This window comes from Halichoeres trimaculatus, unplaced genomic scaffold, assembly GCF_033239565.1.
Source record: "Halichoeres trimaculatus isolate MK-OKI-2021-1 unplaced genomic scaffold, fHalTri1.1 fHalTri1_scaffold_12, whole genome shotgun sequence".
Taxonomy (NCBI): domain Eukaryota; kingdom Metazoa; phylum Chordata; class Actinopteri; order Labriformes; family Labridae; genus Halichoeres; species Halichoeres trimaculatus.
In genome coordinates, this window is record NW_027437190.1 from 20,673,430 (window position 1) to 20,700,270 (window position 26,841).

Consider the following 26,841-nt stretch of genomic DNA (forward strand, 5'->3'; position numbering starts at 1 on the left):
TCTCTTCCTCCCTTTCATTTAGTCCCATAAAGCTGAGTTTTTCGTTGGCTTCAAAGCTCTGTGCCGAGCTCGGTTGGGGGCCTTCAAAGCCCCCTGTCTGTCGGCAGGTTTAGGCACAGAGAAAGCTTCTTGTTCTTTAAGGATTTGGCTCACAAATAACACCCGGCCAGGGCCAAGGCAACTAGCTTGCACCCTGACAGGATGGCAGACAGACTTCTGCATTTTAGTGATGTGTTTTGGGGTCTATTCCTGCACCTATCTGAGTGAGTACCTGCTCCGTTTGGATTGTTGCTCTCTGTTCTGATGTTTTCTCTGCCGTCTTCTCCTCAGAAATTTGGTCAGCTAACAAGAATATTTTGTACTAACATGTAAAGTTAATGTTGATGTTTTCTCTTCACAAAAGAAATGCATCTGTAATTACATTTTTTATTTCTACATTCTGGTTTCTCTTATTGAGTCAGTTTTCTTTATGCTCTTTTAAACATCACCAAAAAAAAAATGCCAGAAAATATGTCATATGGTACATTTTAAATACAGTAATGTTATAAATGAATTATTATTTACATTATAGTCTTACTGAAAACACCAGTTGTAACTGTCCTGTTCTACTGTGGGTGTTGTGTTAACATGGGCCGACATTTTGATTTTGAAAGCGGCGCTAGGACAGTTTACATTTTTAATCAGATATGGAGCATTGACCACAAAATTGACAACAAGCTCTGCAGACATTTTCTAATGACAATCTTTTTAACACCAGGGCTCCATGTATCATGCTAATGTACTGATCTATTGATGCTAAATTTTATAGATTCGTAACAGAACACAATTATAATATTACATCCAGTACAATGATGTTTTAACTGAGCTCAGCGTTGCTGTCATTTCTGACCTTCAACCATTAAGCCTCAAGTCTCCTATGAAAAAAAAACCTCACTCACAAGCAGAAACAAGACAACAGGTTCCCCCAGCTGTACCATAAAAAAAGGGAGGAGACAAAAACTTTTTTCCTGGCCAATCGCTGTTGGATATGAGCTTGATTTAAATTTAATCCTCCTGCAGGTAAACATAAAATCAGCTGCTGATATTCATTCAAACAAAACGAACAAAAACTGTTTTTATATGGTTGGATAAAGATGACTTTATTTGTATTTGCAGCTATTATGTGGTTTTTATTTAAGTGCACTGATATTTTAACAGGTGTATTTTGGGAAGGAATTTGTGAACTCATGTCTTTTTAGAATTCAGCAGAATATAACAATGTTTTTGTCTTGTAGCAATCAATGTTGGGGATTTTTAGTCTAATATCACCAGAAGGTGGAAGTAATATTTTTATGTGTGTGTTTGTGTCTGAGAGAGATGCAGTGAGTTTAGGTGGATTCATCTTAATGTAGAGAGGCTATATATTTAAATATATATATTATTTCTACTATTAGAAAAAAGATCCTACAGGGGCCGACAGCCAAATATGATAAATAACATTACATCTGGTTGTGTTCTTCTAGTTAAGAAATGAAGATGTATATTTTCTTCTTATTATAGCTTCAGACATTAGTTTATTATAAACTGCCATTACGACAGGAGGTTTGACTTTGTTCTGTATTTATTTATAATCTATTATATAAAATTGTTATTAATGAGGTTATCATACCATTACATAGATCTGGAAAAAATTACATGCAGTTTATGTTGCGCTCTCAAATATTTCTTAAAATGAAAAATAAAACACCTCCTGTTTCTATGTTCAGTCGTTCTGTTTGATCTGAGTGCATTCTGAATTAAATCAAGTCGCTGTATCATTACAGGTTTAAACTGACCATCACTGTGGTTCACCTATTCATGGGACATGAGTAGTTTTCTTTTGGCCCACCTGTTCTGAAGTTCATCTCATTGTAGCATCAGTTTTGCTCTTTAAGGCTGCTGAGGATCACAGGATTCAGAGACACTATGGCCTTTTCCACAGCTGCTCTTTTTGTGGCTCTCTTTGGATAACTGCGTCAGCTAAATGCCTAAATTGTCATTGTAAATGGTCAGCCTGCCCGCATGTTAGCCCAATAGTCACAGCACCTTTAAGAAGCAGTGCTGAGAAGCTAATGGGATGAGATCGAAACAGGCAGCCATTATAATCAGTCATTCAGCCTTTTGGAGGAGACATTCACTGTTTGTGGTTTGTTCTAAATTCAAAGGGAACCTCTGTGACCTGCTGGCGTTCACATCAGACTAAAAAACACTTCCCTCCCCTTTTCTCCCCTTTTCTCCCCCTTGCCTATTTTTCTTTTCTTCATCCCATCATCCTCTTTAACATTCTACCCTTTGTTTGCATTTCTCTTTTATTTAAAACAGACTTAATCTTAAATAAAATGCAAAAAAAGTCAAATGTTTTCAAACTTCCATTGAAGTTATGACCCGGGCTTGCATCATTGGTTAAAAATATGTCATTTTTTCTTTTATTTCTAATACGGTTTAAAAGTTTTGCTCTCGTTAAATTGCTGGAAGTTTTAGCAGACCTCAAGTTAGTTTTTAGTTAAACATCATTCTCTGTGGTTGCTGATCTTTTAATTAGATATGTAACCTTGTTATCTATCATTTATGCTTTTGTGCTCTTATCAACAAAGGTCCAGCCTGGTAGACACATAAATCCACCAGTTTGTATGTGAGATTGTTATTTGTTTTTGCTGCAGTGTGTAGCTTCATTAAAAAACACTGAGATGGAGATGAGAGTCGTGCTCCTGGTGTTCTCCTGCACAAACTTAAATATGAACAGGGTTATGTGAGGAGAGCTGTGGGTGTGTGCTTTGCATGGATGCTAACCAATGAATGCTGCCCAGGACTACATTCTCAGCGTTAAAGGGCGGAGCTCTAAAAAAACGGATGAAATGTAGAAGTCATGTCGAAATATCGTTGCAGTTTTGTAAATATTTATCATGTACTGCAGAGGAAAATTTTGCCTTTTTTGTCACCTTTGTTGTCTCCGAAATATGAAACTATTTCGAGGTTTGCAGCATGGCAGATTTCCCCCTCCATGGGGTGGTAAATTGTGTTTACTGAATCCAGCTTATTCCTATTCTGTGTCACAGCAGAGGGGGCAGGGTGGAGAGTCTCCCTCAGTATGATAGAGCTCAGAGCTGATGTCCAGTTGTATCGTGGAGAATGTGGAAACACAAAGTCACAGTCAAAACAATTCAGCCCCTGCCATCATCCTGACCTGTGTATGTTTGGACTGTGGGAGAAAAGCTCGACAAACACAAGGTGGGAACATGCAAACAGCACACTGAGGTGTACTAAATTAGCTAACCACTGAGTCGCTGTGCCATCCTGGCTGTATGACCGTCACACCCTGTGTTTCTATCTCACCTTCTCTGCCTCCCCTATGTCGGTTTCTCACCCAGCGCAGTGCAGTTTGCAAGTGTTGCTTGTGTGTTTGTGACATCTTCAGCAAACTGTGGTTCTCAGCTCTCCACTGTGCTAATCATATTCTGGCAAGTTGTTAGCTGGAGCAAGAAAGAGGGAAGCATGGGGGAGGATATGTGGATGTGGTGAAATAGAAACAGTAAAGGGGGAGAGAAAAGGAGGCAAGGGGGGAATGAAGAAAGCATGACAGAGGAAGAGATGGGGGGTGGGGGGTGGAGTGTGCAGTAATTAGCCAAGTTTTGCAGTGGTTTATAAGTCAGACACACCGTAGAGATATGTTGTTGAAGGATACCTGAATCTTTCTCTACCTCCCGCCTCCCCCCTCGCTTTATGTCCCCTCACCCTCCTCCCCCGTCTGTGTCTCTCCCTCTCCACCTCTAAATAATGCAGTGTGAGAGATGGTTCTTACATACTGAGAAGGTGTCAGCAGACAGTTACCGAACCGTCAGCGCCATTGCACATACCCAAATGACAAAACACACACGCACATACCCCAACACATACCAACACACACACTCACCTGTCATCTGTGGTTAGTGTGTGGGTAAACTCTGCAGCTCAGTGAAGATAATTAGACAGGCTCACACTGTTAACGTATAGCATTAAGGCCCAATAGCTTCAAATGAGAGATACTGCCACACATTTACATATGAACACTTGCAGAAAACATACTGGACATGCCAAATAAATTCAGATTTATTGCATAAAACTAGGCCATTACAATAACATGTTTTTATTATTTGACAGTTTAAATATTCACCGTAAAATATATTAGATTTAATCGCACAGATCAGGAACAGGGAGACATCCATATGAGGGCTGAATTTTTTTTATGCACTGAAAATTATTTTAATAACCTAAACATTGGCTTAATTATTCTTTGGAGCTGACAGGTAGACAGCTTTCTGATAGCAGTTAATGATGTAAAGGGAAATAAAGAAATGCAATGTTTCTATTTTTTTTCACCACAGTGCAGAGCCTTTGTTATAACATCCATTGATTTATTTATTTCAGTGTAGAATGGGAAACATTCATCCATCACAATCTACACAGGAAATCTAAACTAGATTTGTAATACTTCACATTTATGGAAAACCAACTATAAACGTGTTATACTCACATTTTAAATGCTGTTACCAAAAGAAGCATATTTCAGCTCAACTAGCAACATGTAATTATAGCATAAACAAAGTTTCCATCAGTGCTGTTTCACAAGGAACTTTTTTTTTTTAAATATAATTTGTTGAATAGTTTTCTGAAAACAGGGAATTATAGTTTTATCTATTAGTCTTTCATTAGTCTTGATACACTGGTCATGCAGGCATGTATCTCTCTTAAAATGTCCCATGTTTTCATAGAGCACACTTTATGATGTAGTGATCCAGCTTGTAAATATCAAACTATAACAAACTGTGCAGTATATACATTCACAGTCAATCATTCAGATTTAGAAAGCTTGAAATTATCAAATGTTGTTTATGTATTGAAACCTAACATTGAAAGACATATTAAAAAGCTCTTAATATTGCTGAGATGTCAACATTTTAAAAACGATCACAATTAACAATTGTTCTTTTTATATTTGCATGGCCACAGTGACATCACAGAAGAGGACACAAAGGGATGAACCATATATCATTTTTTCTGCAGAAAATATTGAATCAATTATTTGATTTTAATGAGCGAAATATTCAGAATAATGTGGTCATTTTTCATGTAATGGTTATTTTTTGCCTTCAGGGGGTTTGGGATGGTTTAGAATGGGGATGTAAGCACCAGCCAATATTTAATGTGATTTAGATTACACCATCATAACATGGTATGATGCTGCCAAATACATACGACAGCTTTTGTTTAGTCATTGTGTCGCATGGAGCAGCAATGTAACCTTGCAGTCATCGTTATTTAACTGAGCCTGTCGTACAGTACAGATTCCCCGTGTTTCAGAGCCTCTCAGGGCCTCTTCTGTTTGATTTCCACTTCCAGGAACTGCTTTCTTTTCTTGGCAAATATAGCCAGACACTTTTTTGTCTGCCTGTCAACACTGGATCTGTTGCTACTTCAATAATCTCAATGTCAAATTTGTATTAGGCAAATATCTAATAATAGCCAGTGTGTTCGACGGAGGGCTCTTGCCAGGGTTTAGACACAGAGCTGTCACACTGTCAGGATCCCTTGAATACAGAGCTGATGAAATGGCTGCCTGTAATACAATTTGGACTCAATTTAATAAACAATAGACAGCACACTGACATTGTGTTACATTATTGCATGCCTATTATGTTCAGTCTCTGTGAGGCTGTTTAATTGCACTGTGACCTCTGAGTGACACAGTGGGGAATATTAAGAAAAGCAAAGTCAGCAAATTATAATTACATTCAGCCTCTCTGCTCCAAAAGCATATGAAAGGGTCAAACTAGAACTGGCTTTGTGTTTCTGTGATTAGGGCTGGAGTGTGAATGTAACATTTTATCTCTGATGCTTATTTGAATGAAAGGCACAGAAAACATAAACGTGTTTTTGGATAAAATTTCTCCAAAGTTCTTGGCTGGTGTGTGGAGCACCTGATGGATCACACCTGAGTGAAGCAAAAAAGCAGCAGAGAATAATGTGGTAGAATAGATTATTGTATTATTAATACTAAGGGGATATTTCCCGTATCATTTGAAAGGGGAGTATCACCCACACGGCTTTGTACCCACAGCCGAGGCGAGGCTGCCTTTATGCATAATTCATATTTCCATATCGTCATGGTGATCATGTGAGATGAGTGTTTGCTCTCACAGCAGGGGAGCCGGTTGGTGGTGATGGTAGTGGTTGGTGTGTGTGTGTGTGTGTGTGTGGGAAGTGGGCTGTGGAAAGGGTGTGTGTAAGGTGGGGTGGATAGGTGTCAGGAGGGACTGAAAATGCCCTGAATGAGAGGGAGAGTGAGTGGGGAATAAAGAGAAACAGGGTGACTGGTTAAAAACACCGGCTCAGTTTTCGTTTAATTATCTCCCATCTTGGAGCGGCCCATTTCTCGATTTTTCCAACTCCAGTTATTTTTACACGGCGCAAGTAGACACTGGGGTTGGGATGGGGAGGCTTGAAGCAGCTTGTAATAGGCTGTGAGTCAGATTTATCCTTACAACGCTGCACACCTCTACCCTGTTATCCCTCAGGGTTTATTCTAGGCTTATTAACTGATCGCAGCCCACTGCCTTTTTATATCTTAACAAGTCATTTCATAATTAAAACCACAGATTGAGCAAATATTTATTTTTGAGAATAAGAAAAATGTTAGGCACAGTGACAATAAAATTAAATCACTTTCAAAATAACAGTTTGCAATATAGAGTGTATAAGGCATCCGTTGATATGTTTATCAACATGAACTCTCATTTAATCTGCTTTCACAGCTCACACTTGATCAAAACTTTAAGTCCAGTTAAAAAATTGCATGAATTTAAATTTGCACTGCTGAATCTTAAGGAGTTTCTAAGTAAAGCTCCAAAATGCAAAAAGAAGAAATGGGAGTGAGCTTTAAAAAACGTTTGGCTAAGCAATTTATGGCACAAAACAGTTGAACTAAAATAGCATGTTCATCAGCAGATCAGAATTTTAAGACCACGGCCTTTAAAAACCCCAAATCTGTGCAAACATGTGGATTCAGTGTAATTTTCTATTTGGTCATGACTTCCTGATGTCAAAGGCAAAAAAAAAAAATCTTCCCCTCGTTGAACATGGTTGGGCTTTTGTTTTGTTTAGGCTTTATCAATGTGCAATCTGCAGAAAGTTTCTTTGCAGCCTCAGCTGGCTCATTTAGTCTTAACTGGACATTTCTGTGTTTGTTGTAATGTTAGTGGTTCCATCTCAGGCTATTAGTTTGCAGAAACAAGCATCTAGATAAACTGAGATGATGCAGTTCTTTAAACATGATCAACATCGAAACCAAAAACCACAACCCTGTCATTTCTCGGGTTAAGAATTAACCACAAAACCATTACAATACAAAGATGGTGCAGTAAGGCAGGAAACAAAAGCAGAAACTGTGGTGAAGGTTGACTTCTAGTTCAGTTTTGTTTCCCTTTAGAAACCATCCCATGACCTTTGTTCACAGCACACCACACTGTCTTGTGATTCTTGCCTCCTGACACTGTACAAACATCCAGAAATACCTCGACAGGGATAAAAGAAACAACTGAAAAATACTGTTCCCTGACCTTTGCAGTGACCCTGTGGTACCAAAGATCCACCAATTGAAATAAACCCAACAAATATTATTCTTCATTTCAGTTTCCAAAATATCGACCTTGAGCTTCAGCGTGGTGTGTTCGGTTCAGTTTGTTTAACTCACGGCTTCTGTGGGCCTTTGGGTTAAGACTGTTCTCAGATGAAGTTCAGGGTAACAGCTCTTATTTTAGACTCCAGATTAAATGAAAAAATGTGAATAAAGAAGCTTATTTCGCCCAGCAGCACCTGACCAGGTGTCTTTCAGCAGAGTGTTAAAAGCTGCGACTCACAAAAAGCTGGTAAGTTGAATAGCAGACTGCTTTTCTGTGATTGTTATAGCTGTATTTTACACTTCCTCTTAATTAACAAGTGTTGAAATGACACTTTCAAGATAACTTAAACAAAAGTGTATAAATTAAAGCCATATCAGATTCTCATGGTGATATAAAGACAAAACTGTTTTTTTTAATGTTTCTTAGTCTCCTGCATCTTTTCCCTTGTCTCTCCATCCTGGATGAACTTGAATCGATCTCACTGCCGCCCTGAATCCTCTTGAGAAGTTTCAGTGTACACACACACGCACACGCACACGCACACGCACACGCACACGCACACACACACACACACACACACACACACACACACACACACACACACACACACACACACACACACACACACACACACACACATTCATTCAACAACATGTGTTCAATCTTGATGTCACTCTTCCAGAGGATAAGATGGACTAGAATTAATTAGCCTCATGTGTTATGTACACAAACAAACACATAAACCAAAAAGTGAGACACAAACAAATACACACTTTACCTTTAATGCATGTCGGTGAGTGTGTGTACACTCTGGAGTGTGAGGTTGCTCATACTTAGTATTCCCTCAGCGTCTCATGGAAAGAAATTACAAATGTGTGTATGTGTGCGTGTGTGTGTGTATTTGTATATGAGTGCAACTGCCCGTACACATGCGTGGAGGCTGAAATTCAGAATGGTATTGATTAAACTCAGCAGGGGGTGAGCGTGTGAGCACTGCAGATAGCTCACTCACCTGCCACTCTGCAGACACACACACAAACACACACAAACATGCACAAACATCAAACTGTCCGCTGGCTGCATCAGAAAGAGGCGGCCTGGCTTTGGTTGTGATGAATAAAATAAATCAGGGAGTTTAAATTCAGCTTTGTGGTGAAATATATCACATTTGTATTGAAAATGCTTTAACTAACCGTTTTCTCTCCTTCTGTTCACAATGTTTGAATTTCCACTCTGACAATACTGCAGTTTTTACAAAGCAAAAACTTTGTTCTTTAAGTTTTGATTAATTCATTTGATTTACTCTTTTCACCTCACTTCAAGGGTTACTAGTTGTATTTCAGGGTTAAGGACTTCTCCACCCTCTACATGCTTCGCAGCTTCTTAGGCCAGTGTCCTTCAAGTGCATAGGCAGTGTTCTTTGACAGTTCTTTTTCGCCTGCTGTCTATTAACTGTCCTTTCATTCATACCACTTAATGAAGGCCTTTCATGGACGATGTAAATACAGACACTTCTGGCGCTTGTGGTCACAGACACTGAAAGCTTGTTTGTACAGTAGGTGTTATGAAACACCAGTATTAGTCAGAGAACCTGAAAAAAGCAAAAAACTACAGCAGATGTGAGCTGTTTTAGTAGCATCACTGTGAACCTCAGAGGCAGTTTTTTCGTTAATAATAATGTATAAATACTTCAGTGTTAGCATTCATGTTAACACAGGCTTTCAGTTTGTAATGCTCGGTTTGTAGGCACACAAAAATATCTCCATCATGCTAGTGCACCAGGAGGCTGATGTAAACGTTTCCTCTCAGCAGGGAGTCTGTATTCATGGTAAATCTGACACAACACAAACGCAGCACATGACTTACATCATGAGTTAAGCGTGTGGGAAACTTGGGGTTTGCCCCCCTCAGCCCCCCCACCACCTCAAGCAGCAATGACTGGTTTCTGATTTGTTCCATTTAAGCCATGAGCATCTTTACTTGTAACACTGCTGTGTCTTCAACACCGTGAGGTTATTAATCCTGATGGGAGGAATATTCCAGCCTTCACTGCTTAGTTAGATGAAAACCAGATGAATGATTGCTTCTGTCACTTTGTGTTTCAACATGTGATATTGGTGAGAAAAGCCTCATTATACTCACAGCATTTATAATAAACGACGGGCCGTGTTTTAATATTACATTACTGATACTGAATGCTATTACCAGAATGCTATTACTGATACTTATGCACATTTGAAAAGCTTTCAAATGGTGTTAAATACACTGATATTTTCTCTGAATTACCTGTGTGAAAGACCTGTAATGACTGAAGCACTAAAAGCTCACACAATTGATGTCATCATTGTACTTTCAGTATGAATCAAACACATTACACTCATTTTCTCGTACCTTCCTGCACTTCACTTCACTTCAATCCTCTCTTTCACATATTAAAATCTTTCCTCACCATGTCCTCCTACCTCAACCATCTCCCCTCATCTGCACCTACACACTTCTTTCTTCCTTTCTTCACAGCCACAGGCACTATAGCTTATGGGTTGAGCACACACACAGTTCATTAACCGAGATGTGCAGATTTATCTTCACCTTAATGCAAACAGTGAAGCAGAGCAGCAGTCAAAGAGTCCTGTAGATGGACAGGTACACAGATGCTGTTTCTGTATTTGTCTGTTTTTCACTTCGTAGTTGATGCGAGTGAGGGGAACAGAGTTAAAATAAGCAACCAGTAGTTTCACACACTTTTCCTTGTAATTTTAACACCCAAACTGTATGATTTTGTGGCAAAACTTATCTTGTCTTTGTGGTTTTAAAGAACATCTAGTTGTCTCATTAGTTATTATCAGCTTGTATCATCTTACTGGGAGGAATCAAGATTAATTTCTCACATTTTTACTGAGATTTTGCTTTGGTTTCTCAAAGAAAATGCCAGCCCTTGTGTTGAATTTCTGGTTCCTGCAGGCCACGTACAGCACAGCTCAGCCTCCAGTTCGATAGCATTTATGGAAAGGGCTGCCTGTGCTGAACACATTTTTGTCCTGGTTCATTGTAGCTCTGTCTGTCTGTCTGACTCTCTGCACTCCTTTCTTTTTTCTTTCTTCCATCCTCCCTCTCTCCCCCTCTCTTTCCTTCTCCCTCGCTCTCTCTTTCCACAGTACTGGGTTTTAATCACTGCTGTAATTGGCAACTCCCTGCTGTGAAGACACACACACATGCACACGCTCTGCCTAGCTGCTGCAAATCCCTCTGGCAATGTATATGTGAGCGTGTGTGTGTGAGCGTGTGTGTGTGTGTGTGTGTGTGTGTGAGTTGTGGGGGCAGGAGAGAGATACGGAGAGATAAGGATAATGAAAGAAGGAGAGTTTCAGAACTGCAGGCCAACTCACCAACTCACCAATCTGTCTGCTGTGAAGCACAGTGAGGAAGAGGAGCTGTGCAGCCAAATTGTAATTATCTGAGAGAAAAAAGACATGGCTGAAGATTTATTAGAGAACACAACATTGTGTTGGAGTTACTGGAGAACCTGATGCTGCCTCAACTAAGTCAAATTAATAATTGGCCACATGCTGTGTATAGGAGCTGATACTCCCATTAATACTTCACTGTGAGGACATTTTCTCAACCAGTTTGTCAGCACAAAGTGAAATGTTTGAAGCACTCATAAAATGTTCAAATGGCTCAGAATGCAGGAGAATGAAGTCATGCTTGTCTTAGCATAAAACACGGTAACACAGCCTGCTGAAATAAAACAGACCAGGCCTGGAGATTATAAAGTATAGATGTTTTTTTTAAAGGCTTTCAGCAGATACGGAAGTTTAACTAATGTGCCAAGGGAAATCATGGAAGTGACACGCACTCAAACTGTTACGTGAATTCTTATCCAATTAATCGATCACTTTATAATCAGAAAAAAAAACTTATCTCAGGACACTTATCCATAGGGCAGGTCTAGACCTTCTTCTTTGTAATATTATTTACAAGGATCCTTCTAAATCGATCACGAGCCAGCACCTGGCAACAGCAGCAAGGAAGACCTTCTCTTTTAAAGTCCATCTTTCATAGTTTTGGCGTTACATCTGACACACTGTACACTGGCAGAACACTCCCAATTTGGATCTTTTTGAGTTATGGTACTTTATTGTCTTTTTAGCATGTCATCATATAAGTTTTGATGTTGTGATGAGACAACTCTTTGTTTTCATGTAGTTTATGGTTGTTTTGGTGCAGGGCACGTGAACACACAATGGCTTGACTGCAACACATTTTGTCCTCATTTTTAATGTGTGTTGCAAGAACATTTGAGTTTCCAGCCAGCTAGGTATTGTTTCTCCTCATCCAACATCAGCCTACTCTGAGAGTACTCAAAATGTCTCTTTCGTAGCTTAAACATAAGCACAGTTTTTCCACGTACACTGATGGGAACTTAAAAGTACAGCAGGCGATACATAGTGAGAAAGTTTTCACACAATAAATTTCAGCAGAGAGAATGTGTTTGATCAATGAAAAGAGTAATTGTGCTTCATATATTGAGGTTTATTGGAGCAGCAGTGGCTGACCAAATCCTGCTGCTGCTTGAGAACTATGTGACAATAGCCATGCTAAAGCCGATGCTAAAGAATCCCTGCTTTATGGTTATCATGGCACATTGGCCGCAAAAAGGAAACTTTCATGGTTTTGTCTGTGTGTGTGTGTGTGTGTGTGTGTGTGTGTGTGTGTGTGTGTGTGTGTGTGTGTGTGTGTGTGTGTGTGTGAGAGAGAGAGAGTGTGTGTCTTTTATGTGGGTCACCCCACCATGTCTAATGGCCCCTTGCTGCGTGCAGCGTCCTGCGCTGAGCTGCTCCCTGCTGTCACACTCTCACACACAAACAAACGCATACACACAGCGGGGGAGATTTTTGGGGTGTCCCTCACCCTAATACCCTCGACAATACAGCACCAGTGCATCTGTTGCTCCTGTTCTCAAAGTTGAAAGTTGATCAGTGAGGTGCTAGCATGTCTCCTCTTCTTCTTGAGAAAGATTTTCTCCTATTTCCTCATTACCTCCTCTCTTTGTTTCTACTTTTTGTTGTGCTTTTTTTCTCATCCCTCACCAAAATGGGTGACCTTTTTTTCCTTTTCCTCATCATTAAGGTACTATTTTTTTGTACCCTTAGTTTAATTTCCAGAGGTAGCTGATGGCTTGTTCTCTGTATTTTTCTAGTGTTAAATAGAAGAGAAGGCTTGGCCCACTGCAGGCCTCCCCTTACACCAACAGCAGCTGTCTGAACAGGTGAGCATCTGCACCACACATTTAAAACACCTCTGTGATTTATGTTGAGGCACTACTTGTAGAATTTGGGTTCTGTAATGCAATGATAAATGTATTATGGTAAGATCATTTGTAGTATTTGTGTTGCTGTAATCAGATATTGCTGCTGGGGGAACATTTATTGGCTTTTGTAGCTACTTTATCTTGAAACAGCTCATTAGCAATGTCAGCCATGAAGAAGAGGATAACACCAGGTTAGTCAATGAAACTGATGCATCTGATAGAATCAGTATCAGAGTGTAACAAGCCGAAGCCTTGTATCATAAAGGTAATAGTTTGTTAAAATTATTGCTCATCACTAATAGGTTACTTATTCTGTGTGTATTTTTTGGCAAAGCTTTAGTGTTTGCAGTTTTTCTCTGCATGTCTATTGAGGCAGTAACAAGTCAGCAGAGAAGAAAAGACCATCATTAAAATTCTAGCACTGCAATTTTATTTACACCCAGCATTGTGGAATAGTCTGAGGAGAGGAGCGGATAGGAGGGGAGGGGAGGGGACAAGAGAGGAGAGGAGTGGTAACGAGTGAGGGGTGGGGGGAAGAAAAGTGAACACTGAAATGCAGAGAATTCAGTTTAACGCAGCTAGAACATCACCATCTTCGCCCGGACTCTAAAACATACATGTGAGCTCCCAAAAACATACCAACACATCATGTGAAGAGCACAGGGATGTACATGGAGAAGGTATACTGCTGATATGTTGACAAACTTACCAAATACTACAAGAGCATTGACAGAACATTGTGACATATAAACAGGCATAAAAACACATAGTGTGCATATTATTTAAATCCAGGAGGCATTGAAACACACTCATACACACACCAACACAGAGACACTGAACCTGATCTACAGAGAAGCCAGCTACGTCAGTATATTTTCACACTGCGGTAGTGTCTCTTTGTCTGCCTGTCGACCAGCCGGCTGTAAGATGGAGGGCGAGAAATATGCTTTTAGCGGACGGCTTCGAGAGACAGAAGACACGGCTTTGTCATTTCTGTTTCTTTACGGCATTGTTGTACTATTGATTTCTGTCACGCCATTCTTTTGGAATGGCATTTCGTGTTGTGTTGTCTGTTTTTCGTCTTTGTGCGAATGTCTGATTATTTGTATTTGAGTCAGGAGGGCGTAGGCATGCGTGTCTGTGTAGTCATCGAACAATGCAGTCATTACTACTGTACAGTTTTGGATGTTTTGTCGCTAAGATTTGAGTGTATACTCGTATGTGTCCATAAGAGTTTACACACAGATGCTGAGAAATACCAGGTGTGTGTTAAAATGTGTACAACGGTGGGGGAGGACGACCTTCTGTCCACCTGTCCTTATCAGCTGTTGTTGGTGTGGCCCCAAACGCTCATACACTCACACTTAAAGAGTGGGTCCATTTGTTCCAGTCTTGTCTGAGGTATCTCAAAAAGGAGGATTGCAAATGGCTCTGCAGTTTCTGCACAGGTAGCTCAGACATCCACTCAGTATATGCAGAATAACAGGACAACATACCAATAATGCATGCTAATACCTCACAGATGCCACATATAATCAGAAATCAGAAACTCTTTATTTATATCAGGGGGGAATTTTGTTGTTCTTCGCACTTACAACAATGGGCAGATGTAATGGCTTTTAGCATGATCAGTTTCCTCTTATTTTCATTGGGAAGAAAGCTTGAACTACTCGCCCCACCTCAAAAAAACATAGTTTTGTGGCTACAGTGATACACATGCAAAGTAATAAATACTTCTCCCTGTAACCCTGTTCTAAAGCCAGCACAGCAGTTTAATGCTCGCTTTTTACTCAGCACAAGCCCAACAGTCATTTTATGCAGCTGACAGTGATGCAGCGCCCAAAAAGAAAGCCATTTCAAGGGGAAAGCATAGATATGTAACACACACGGGCACAAAATAAAACCCTAGAAATGCATGGCGAAGCAGAGAAAGCGCAGAGCCGTAGAGAATGATTCAGATGTATAGAAGGCCTCCGTGAGAGAAGGTTCGCCATTGTGTGATAAACACAAACACAGATGCATTTAGGCTTTGATTCCAGGTTGCTTTTCTCTGCTCGCAGTGGGAGCTGTCCTAAAGAAACAACCCCTCACACACACACACAACCGCACATCTACACACACTCACACACACATAAACACACCATGGACCGGACTGATAGGATTAGAGACTAGTGCTATAGTCACACTCTCTCTTTCTCTTCCTCTCTCAGCCCCTCTCCCTCTCGAGCCTGCCAAGCCTTGATTATTCACAAGGTTAGTTCCTGATTGCCTATAGCAGTAGCAGACTCAGGTTCATTATCTCTCCACCTCTTTTCCTCTCCCTCTCACTCTCCGTCCTTCTCGCAGTATTTTTATGCATGATGGCTGAGTGAAAGAGCTTGACTCACATTAGAAAAAATAAAATAAAATGCACCCCTAAAAGATTCAATGAAGTGCAGCATGGTGGGAATGTGACATATCAGATTATCTTTGCATTTCTATTTTTAACTGTGTAAATTGAAAAAGCAGTTAAAGCAAAAATAGTGTTCCCTCTTTGTACTATTTGCAATCATCTTAATCGATGAAAAGTCATTCTGCTTCTGCAGGCTTCTCTATATTTTCTATTCTAACACAGAATCGTGCTTTTGATGTGATAATTAGGAAATAAGACTGAGGATGAGGAGAATTATTTTATTGTTTGAATAATTAAAACACCCATCGCCTGCTTTAGAGTAATACGAAGCTAACTTGTCATACCTCCCCAATCAATCCATTGCAGTAGACACAGATTCCTAGTTGTCTTTTTCACCGATGGTCTGCATTAAATACAAAGGATTTTATTGATGTGTGTGAAGGGGATGTCAGCTGTCAGTTATATTAATAAAAGATACAGCAGCACTGGATGACACTATACGTTTATGCACAGCAGAGGATATCGGTGCTGCTGCTGCAGCAGGCTTCAAAGATCGCCGTCGGCCAGCCAACCACAATGCTGCCTCTGTGAAGCTGTTGTTATAAAACCTCCATGGCTCAGATGAAAACACCCAAACAAGGAATATTTCTGGAGAGAAATACCTGAAATAAAATTTTAGGTTTGCCTAGAAACAGTTTTCTGGTGACAGTAATTGTTCAGACATTTCGATAAACAGATGATTTGAACAATGACTGAAACGTTACATTTTTGGTCTTCATTTGTTGTCAGGATATTGAAAGAGTGTTGGTTTTTCCCTCTGTCTGCAGGACAATGTCCCCATTCGGAGCCGAGTGTGTGTGTAGTGTTGACACATGTTAGTGCTGGCTGATTAGTCGACACATAAAGGAACACGCAGCTCCTCCATCACTATTCAGCCATTTTGTCTCCCTGTCTGTCAAACTGGTGGAGTGGATGTGTGTGTGTGAGGCTTTTGTTAAGGTAATAGGGAAGAGAGGGAGAACAGCGAAGGGAGAAGACACCGTGAAAAATTACACAGGCTACGGCAAAGTACCGATGACCCACAGACGTGCTTTTCTTTTACTGTCGACACATCAAAATGACACAATTTCACTCATTTTCACATCAGAAGTCATGATTTTATAACAGCAGGAAAACCCACAAAATAGAAGGTTTAAAATAAATGAAAAATACTGAGGAACGTGCAGCGTAGGTCTGTTCTCTATTGTGTCTTAAGTGGATTAACAGCGTGGTCAGAGAGACAGACAGCCTAAGTGGCAACCATAACCGTTGTTTACAAGCTTGTGTCGCCTCTATCGCCTCAAATTTTCAGACCAAACTGATTTGTTGTCTCAGACTTTTTTTCACAATGGTGGGGTGGAGTTTGTGCAAAATCGTTGTGTAATCGTTTGGGGAGAAAAAACATGGAAGTTGGCACTGTCCCATCCCATATATTTAGATTCATTGTTTTTATTTGTATCTTCCTGAGTTCTGCTGCATGAGGTTAGATGCAACTGTAGATTTAGCTGTGATTTAAAATTATTGTAATAAAATTTAAAAAATATACACTTAATTAGACAGTTTAATATTAGTGCTTCTAATTCCAGGCCCTAAATACAAGCAAAATGCTATAAGTCAGCTGCAATATTAAGTTTTTAGCAAATCATATATTTTTTGCTCTGACAATTTTTTTTATCTTTTTTTTTTTTCTTTTTTTTTAACCTTTTTTTTTATTTTGGAAAAAAAGCTTTTTATAAATTCACTGAAGATTCACAATCTCTTTGTTGAATTAAAAAAACATACAGTTCTGGTGTTTATTATTCTTGTAATGGTCATTTTAGAGGTTTGACTTAATAAAGAAGGGGAGGAATAATAAAAGCATGTCATGAATCATCTTAGATTTTGTCAGTTTAGTGTCATTCTGTGGACTATTACAATTCTCTCCATTTACTCTGAGAAGTTATGACAGGTCAGCCAGATCAGTCTTTTTAATTTGATATAATTCTAAATGACTAAGTTTTGTTTTGTTTTTTTTTAAAAAAACAGCATTTTTTAATTCCAAATAAATGTATCAACAAGATAAATCTGATTCTTTTTTCCTGATCATAACTATAATTTGACCACAGAAGATTCCGCCATTTAATCACTTTTTATGTTAGAACCTGTCCATAATAAGCTTTCAACAGCAGCGGTTGATACAAATATGTGATTGTTAGATTAATTTTATCTACTCACACAAAGGGCGTTGATGACTGAATGGTAGTTCTAATTTAGTGTTTAAATAAAGGAAATGAAGAGCTGAAGGACCCCAAATTGAAAGTCAGCTCTCACTGTGGTGCTTCTATTATGAAAAGTCAATTTAATTTTGACTGTAAATAGTCCTAATGTATAAATGCCATATCATGAACACCATATTACAATTGATTTTATTGTACAGGAAGAAGAAGTGCTTATAACATGCTTATTATTACAGCAACTTAAAAAAAAAAAAGATTGGTAATGAATTAACAGTTTGCTTGGAAAACGTAGCTCCCCCTCTGGATTTCAAGAAGCCTAACATTTCATACCCATCTCATTTTATTGATCCAGGAGCTGTTCTTTATTTAGACAGAAGTTATGATAAAGCATAGCATTAAATTTGAATGAAAACCTAAATTAAACAATGTTTTGTTTGTTTTAATACTCATTTTTACCTCCTTCATATTTTTGCTCTCTTCTCACGTCAGTTTCAGTCTTGAGTGCGTTTTATAATTTCACTTTGCTCTGACCTGGTGTTATCATCTCAGACATTACGCGATTGTTCCGCCTTTTAATTGATATTGTGGCTTACTTCAATACAATGTCAGATTTAAGAAAAATATGTATATTTTCCCCACAAATTTTTTCATGACAGTCAAAAAAATAGCCGATGATGCTACCTGAAGCTGCTTTTTGTCTCTGCTGGATGGTTGCACCACTATAGATTCATTAATACCCAGCACGTCATGATGTGATGAAAAAAACATATAATCTTCCCCTTTGATCAGAGACTGAATATCAAGATTAATGGTAAAGTTATTCTAAGTGAAGCTTCTTTCATGTTTATCATCCAGCTGCATATTTTTTTATCTCCTCAAATGATAAATACTAACATCTTCCAGATTTAAAAGCACGTTCTGAGTTTTTTATCTCTCCAGGTGACACATACCTCTATATACTCACTTAACCCTGCCTATGATGGAGCAGATAAGATTTCTGTAGTTACTTGAGTACTGTGAATTACATGATATCGCTTTACTTTCATGGCCATGAAGTCACATTAAGTCAAATTGCATGATTTGTTAGTCATATTTCCCTCTACTCCTTGTTTTTTTTCTGCCTAAGATCATTTGATTAAAAAGCTGATGAGTGTGATGACATCATCTGCAGTTAATGTCTGCAAAATGTTGTTTAAGTATATTCTAAGTCAGGGGTTTGGTTTTATCTCTGTTACACTAATCAAAAAATCAAACGTTAGCACTTTGTCATATCTGTGTACTACAAATCAGAAATAATCATGAAGTTACTTTCAAGATATAAGATTAAAGGGCTGTTCCACGGATCATAAATACCATCTTTAATTTAGCCCTACTTGCAAATTTGTTACAGGGATTTTCAGATCAATTTCTATGCGCAGTGCCTTTTTAGGAGTAAAACAATGGATAATTGGTATAATCCATCTCTTCACCTGTTTACTCTGGTTTTTTTTTCCTGCTTCTTTCTCTCATGTCATCAACAGGAATATAAACAACACACGCTTCTGTTTGTCTCGTAATGGCAGTGAATGAGCTGTAGATTAAGAGCTTAGCGTGAAGGTGCACCAGCTCTATGATAGCATTCAGACGTGTGTGTGTGTGTTAAGCCAAATTATCTCTTAACGTTTAAAAAGAAGCGTCTTCTCTTTACCATTGAATCTATCAGCCCCATTCAGTGCTGTTAGCTTTGATTGAGGCCTGTGCTACGGGCTGCTATTCATGTCCAACCGTCTATGTAAACAGAATAGGGTCGTCGTGATGGTGTGTGCATGTCAGTGTGTGTCTGTGTGAGCTGCAGCCTTTTAAACAGAGATTTAGCATCCACAATTCTCCATTTTTTTTTACTCTTTCTTTTTCTGTCCACGTCACGCTTTCTCAGCATTATGAACACACACACACACACACACACACACACACACACACACACACACACACACACAGAGTCAGTGACACCTACGGAGGATCAGTCATGCTAGAGGTCGACTATGGGCCAGCCTGACATTGTTGTCCGTAAGCTGCTTTGGGGCAAGAAGAGAAGTTTAAAGGACTATTCCAAATAGTTCTTACAAGAAAGGGCGTTCTCACTTTTCTTTAAGGCCGCTGTTGGTGCAGCAGGCTTTCTACAGGAGGGGGAGGCGTCAACACACTGTGAAAAGGAACTACTATTGATTTGCTAATGATAGTGTATGCAGTCTTAATACAATGGGTATAACAACCTTATCCCACTCTGTATTGGAGTGTTTAGAGGAAAATTGGCTTTCTAAATTGATTAAAGTGAAGGTGAACTGGAGCTAGCCGTGTAGGATTTGTTCTCACGCTGCACAGAGATGATTTGAGATAAATGTAATACACTCCTTTATTTCTGGGTTGCTGCACGAAATTGTCGAAGCTAACAAAATTACACTACAATAATTCAGCAAGTGGAAATATCTGCTTATTTACTGTGTTAATATTCAAAATAATCAATGCATTCCTTTTGTCTCGGCTCAGCCTGAGAATCCTGAATCGGGCCGCTTGGATCTATGTTTCTTTCAGGGAGACTATCGTTTGATTCACTTTTACTGTATAAACAGTGTTGTTTTTATGGGAGTTTTTGCTTGTGTGTGTTATTCCCTTTGATATTATTTGGAGTTAACTACTTTTATTGATCGATTAAAGGATATGTGTTTTGCTGATTTGTTGAGATGCTTTAATTCTTAAGTCTTATACTGTTGTTAAAAACAGAAATCAAATATTTTTTCTTTGATTATTTGGTGAAAGTATGAAAAATAGTTACACAAACAGTAATGCAGTTCATGTTTTTTTTCATTCATAATCATTATTCTGTTCACCTTCAGTACAAAAAACAGCTGCTATAACATACAGGACAGATTAGCATCATTTTGGTGACTTGATTTATGCTTTGCAGTGTGTAAAATTAAACATCATTAGTGGTTTATGACAGAAAAACACTTTAGATCAGCGTATGAACAAACACCTTCACGGTTATTTCCAACCAAACCACCCTTATTGACTCTCTCATGGCTTGTAACTATTTAAAAGTTTATAACAAAGTAATATTGGCAGATATTTCAGGCGTGCTGTGTATGTGACACAAATGACTCATAAATCCAGATGTGACTGGCTTTAATGAGCATCTGTTGACGATAATCCAGCTGATAAATGGCTTTTGGAGGCTTTAAACCCCTCAGCTCCAGTATCTCTGCTTGTAGAGTTTAATTTCAATGTGACATCATGAGATGTAATGAAAAATCAGGGAGCAGTGAGCTAGCTTAGCGCACAGCATCACACACACACAGTGTCATGGTGATTGAAATCCTAAGCACGCCCTCTCTCCCCCTCTTTCTCTCTGTCTGTCGTGTATCTAATAAAAACATTGAAATTATCATAAAAACAGACCAGCACAGGTTCTGTTTGGAGTGATAAAGCTGCAGATTGCTGTGAACACAAACTGTGGCCTTCCTCATCTGACGGCTTGCTGTGCGAGTCGCCATGTTGTTGCTCTGCAGTAACAGTGTGAATCTCAGCAGGATTTTTCAGGTAGATCTTAGTGATAGCACATCACACAGCTGCTCCCTGTTACTGTGAATAGCTTTTATTGGGTTTCAGCTGTTTCTGACTCTCACACCCTCAATTTCCTCCTGTAGAAATCCTTATAAGTGTTGCCTGCCTGTCTGTCTGAGCAGGATAGATGCAGGATGGAGGACTTTTACCATGGCAACCACTAATGCAGTATAGATGCAGGGACTGAGCCGAGCCTGCCGTTGTAATAATGCAGGATTCATGGAGGGCAGGTGAAATGTCATGCAGGCTTTTCTTTAAAATGAGTAAGGAGTGCTTTTGATGTGGAGTGTGGACAACAGTAAATCCCACTCAGCTCTGTGATGAAATGAGTTTCTTGTATTAGTTCAGGACGGAAGCCTCCTTCTGTTCAGCTTCCTCACAGCGACACAAAACTGTCTCCTCCACATGACTCCTTATATATTACATTATAGCCCCACTCCACTTCTCCTGCACATTGTTTCCTATATCGGCTTATACTGCCCAATCCTCATAATCCCACTGTAGCCTGAGTCAAATATCTGGTCCCTGCAGTGTCATCCTCTCACCTTCTTCAAGGATGGGATTTCTGTTTCCTCCTCTTCACACGCTGGATTACAATTGGGCAGCTTTGAAAAGTGACACCTTACAGGTTAATATGGAGTTTTGATAGAAGTTACTCTCTGGTTTACACTCTCCTCTGGTCACGCTTTTGTCCTAAAAGAGTGTAACATTTCATCACTGTCTGTTCTGTGGTGATGCAATGTTTGCATGTCATATGTACAAAAAAAGTCACATTGCACTGAAGTGAGCAGTTTGGGGGAAAAAAAGTGAAATAAACATCAAGAGATATATTTTCTTGATCGCTTAACTGAGATTAATCCATATGTCTTTTTTTTGTTTTACATCTCTGAGCTTGAATCTATTTGCATGAAAATTGTAAACAACAGGCCTTAAATCAGTAAAATCCTCTGTACCTCACTGAAATGGTCCATTGCATTAAAACACACTGACAGTGAATGTTTTGACACTTTTCACACATTGACTCTTTAGCAGCTCTACGTTTTTTCAAATTGAATTTTCTGTTTGGTTTACACGACCGTGTGAGAGTCAAGCAGGCCACAAGTCACAACCCTCTTCTGGAGAGCGTCGGCCCCAAACAAACATTCCTACAATGTGGCCCTGTCTTTGGAGCCTCCCTGACCTGCTCTACTGTTGTGTGTGTAAGTATGTGTGTGTGTCCCTTGTGAGCGTGTGTTTGTTTTGTCTGCCCCTATCTATAGCTCTGTCCTGCCCCTTTCTTTCACGGTTAAAGAAAGGAGCCACACCCCTCAGGCCTCGGCCTGCTGCTTGTGTGTGTGTGTGTGTGTGTGTGTGTGTGTGTGTGTGTGTGTGTGTGTGTGTGTGTGTGTGTGTGTGTGAATGGATGGTGTTTTCCTCTTAGGATTCTGGGATTTGTTGCTGCAGTCTCCGGTTCTATGCAATAGCTGTGCAACACGGCTCTCTTTATTAATTAAACAGAGGAAGTTCTTCGACAAAAGCTGTAGTGTGAATTTCATACACACAGGCAAACACTCACACATGACCTTTTATTTGGTAACACTTGTACAATGACCCTCACTATTGGGCACCCAGAGTAATACATCCCTTTTGCAACACAGAGCATGCACAAATCCAAATCAAAACCTGAATATGATGATAGATAAAGGCATGTCATGGTGGTCATATTAAGGATTAAACTAAGGTGTACCACATGTCTATGTATGCACACACAAACATGTAGAGAAGATTCTGACCTGCCCTTTCAATCTAACCCAAAAAAAGACCAAAACCTCAGTTTTTTGTGTGTTTGTGTGCATCATGCCTGCTATCCTCTGTATTGTCGTGGGCTTGTCCTCTGTTTAGTGTAAGATGAAGGCACTCATGCATAGAAACCCAAACACGCACCAGCATTTATTTTCCTTACACTAAAACATAACAGTGAGCCAGATGAATGAAAAAGTTGGAGCAACTGTTGGTTCAGTTGAGGTGTGTGTGTGTGAATGTGTGAAGTACATGAAAGTAATGGAGCACAGAGTCCCTTTTGTTTTAAGGTTGTTTTTTTAACGCGCATGCTTGAACTTTTTTTTTTTTTTTTTTTTTTTTTTTTTTTTAATGTTGTTAAGCACATTAGTGTTTGAGGACTGTAAGGTGCTCACGGAAAGAGTGGGAGTGAGACTTTTTAATTACTACAGAGATTTTTTTTACCCCCAATAATACTTTCACAGTTATGTCAGGAGAATACTTCCTGACCAACATTTTGAAAGATGAAGGTTTCATTTTTACCCAGCGTACAGATTTATACAATTAGCTGATTACTTAAAGTGAGGTGACCTTGAATTGGCACAGTGCATGCTGTTGGAAAGCAGCCAAATATTACCAGCCCAAACACGCCATAATTCACACGGTATGGGAAGCACTCTTAGAAATATCCTGAATTTCATAAATATAGAACTTTTTTAATAACTTAAATATCTATTGAATTTAATCCTTTATGTTCCTCAAATAAAATAAGGCTTCATATCAACCACTACATTCCCTACAAACAGATTTATCAGAACAGTCAGTGTATGCTTAGAATCATACTGTGTCCTTGTTTATACCAGTATGCATTTGTCAATAATTGCAGGTGTAAATTCTCGCCCAGTGAACTCCTTGCGTGCCTGGATGGAGACGGCCTTTCCAGCTGGAAGAATGAGTGCTGTGTGGGCTCCCTGAAGTGGTACAACACGGGGTCGTTGGAGAGCCACAGCATGCTTGGAACAGAACAGTGTGTGTGTTTTTTTTTTCAGCACAGCCTTTTGGATGAAGGGCCATTTTCACAGGCATCATGGATTAATCTTTGGTGGGATTTTTCTGGGATCAAACTAAATTGGATGTTTAACCTCACGTGTCCTAGCTGAGCGTTCTCCGCTGATAAACCAGGATAAAGGATTGGAAGTGACCCACATTGGGTTAATCACCATGCACTTTTCGATGTGGCTCCTCAATAAAAAAAAGGTAGAATTATCCCAAGTATGCATTCATCTACAAAGATTGAAGAGTTAGAAAATTAATAACAGTATGTTCCATAAATTCATTCCTTGCAGCAGAAAGATGACTTTTTGGGCCTCTGTTTAGCTTTTCTCCTCAAACTACTTCATTTTGTTGTGAATTAAGTTGTTGTTGCACTATGTTTTTTTCTTTTATGAATCTTACTTGATGTCTAGCCTATCTAAAAAAACAAAAAATCCTGTATTAGGTATAAAGGTAAAAAGGCATGACTTAAATTTTACAGATGTGTTCATTGTGCTCTCTGGCTGTCTATGTCAGCTGCAGAGAAACAGAAATTTATAGCTTGAAATATTTTCTGGCATTTTTATGTGGTTTAATTGGGCTGAGTGTAGAAACATAACCAAGTTGTTTTTGTCAAAAGTAGTGATTGACAGTTCAGAAAAAAAGGCAAATCCTCATGTTTCACGAGCAGAAAGAACAATGTGGATAAAATTGATCACTTGTAAAAAAGAAAAAAAAAAACAACAACAACGACACACTAATGCACAATTCTGATGAAAAAGCAAGAATGAACACGCAAAAATAAACAAATGCTGCTCATTAATGAAATCTTTGTTATGCTGGTTGTTATGTTTGGACTTACAGGCTGTTTGAATCCACGGTAAAGCTAATTTCTAACCCTCTCCTCTGACTTAAAACTACTTTACCATAAGGAAATGAATGTTTGCCATCTACTTCTGATTTTAAAAACAACTGATGCAACCTCTCTGTTTACGGTGTTAGTCCCCTGTATATTTATACTGCTTATTTATTGTGCTAAAAGAAAGACAATTTTCCCATATACATAGCCTAGATTTTTGTGTTGTTTTAAAATCTGTGTTAAAAACTACCTTAGGTTCAGCACATAAACAGACTCATTATCAAATTTCCTGCTTTAATCCTGGATATATCTCTTTCAGGTCAAGATACACGTCATGGTTGTAGGGTATTTCTACCATGAGCTGCTGTCTGCATGAACATGATTCTATCAGACACTTCTATACCTCTGTCTTTGTCCATATGAATGCCTTCCAATGCTTTTCCTCAGACTGATTTACCCAACAGTTCCTTTTTATTTCATCAGGTCTCAAGGTGAAAAGCTGAAATATATGATTGTTGTATATAAACTTGGAATGCTATGGCCAAATTCTATATTCAATTAAATGTTTTAGTGCCTGGGTGGAAAATGTCTCACCAATGAGGATTAATATTTTTGCAAAGAAGACTTTCAATGTTTTGTTGTTGGCCTGTTTTGTTGCCATAGAGCTACTTTTGCAGTTGCATTTTTGTAATATGATCACAATATCTACATCTCAGAATGTTTCTCTGCTTCCTTGAGTTACTCACTGTGCTGTGATTTCATACCTGCTTGGTTAGATCAGCATGTTCCTGTGAAATGATGTGACGACATGAGCCGCGTCATTCCTCTTCACAAATCATGGCTGTATAATAATCTGAGTGACAGCAGTAATTCTCACTTTGGTTTGAAAGCCATTCAAAAATAAACTGTACCAATTTCAATCACGATCAATTTTTCATTGTGCAATCAAATGACACAGGGTGGACTCATTCTAGGTAATGTGCTCACATATTTTGTTTGCTGGCTGTGTTGACATAATTCATATATATCCCATCCAGGGACTGCAGCGCAGACTGTTTTGAATTAGAGTTTGGCTTTCAGTCACCTCTTCCACCCACACACTGTGAGAGAAACTGTGAATAAAACAGCCTGCAGGCAGATGACAAGAGAGGATTTTACCTTTGTTTGTACAGGACATTGTTAACTGTTGAATGAAGGGACAGAGTTAGAAAGCACTTTACCTCCTGTACACCTCTATAACATTGAGATCATGGACAAGATTACTGACCTGTATGCATGTAATTCTTATATCCTGCTCATAATGAGTCTTCACATGATTAAAATTATGCTGCCATCTTTCAATGTCTTGATCCCTTTACTGATGTATTTAATGTTCAGTCAATCAAGTCAGGTACACAACTGCCTCAACTCAGATTTGTCTTATATAAACCATCTCCAAACTATGAAAACAGCAGTTGTAAATTGTTTTTGTCTTCTTTCTCACTTTTTGGAGGTGAGTTTAATCTACAAACACTATTTGAGAAATGCCCTCTCATTGGAGGCACTGATGATTGCACCTCCTCTCTTTTTGTAAACAAACTGCCTGTTTAAACCTGAATGGTGACTTTTGCCTCTCTTTTAAAGGCCAGATGACATTTTTGTTAAGACAGTATATAGCACTTGTGATTTGTACAATACAGGCTGCAATAACAATGATCATAAAATTGCATTAATGATAAAAAAGGTCTATTGGTTTAATAAAACATCTCTGTGTTAAGCTTTTGGTGGTGAATGTGTCTATTATTGGGTTATAGCAACTGACCCTTCAAATCATAAAGCTTCAGGTTAATGACAAAAAATACACGATGGGTTGAATGAACCCCAAATTGTTCCTTTAGGAACTTACTTCAGTTAAATGATTATCACTTCTTTTTGTCTATTGTTGAAATTTGTTATTGAACTTTTGTTCTCATGAAGAAGAA

At 38.9% G+C, this 26,841-nt stretch overlaps 1 long non-coding RNA gene across 1 annotated transcript; it reads left to right on the forward strand.

The window, feature by feature from the left end:
* LOC141800269 (uncharacterized) lies at positions 1–26,558 on the forward strand. The gene is made up of 3 exons (XR_012599320.1): positions 1–263; positions 12,874–12,942; positions 23,876–26,558. It is a non-coding gene; the product is annotated as an uncharacterized LOC141800269 (long non-coding RNA).
* The last annotated feature ends 283 nt before the right edge of the window (positions 26,559–26,841 follow it).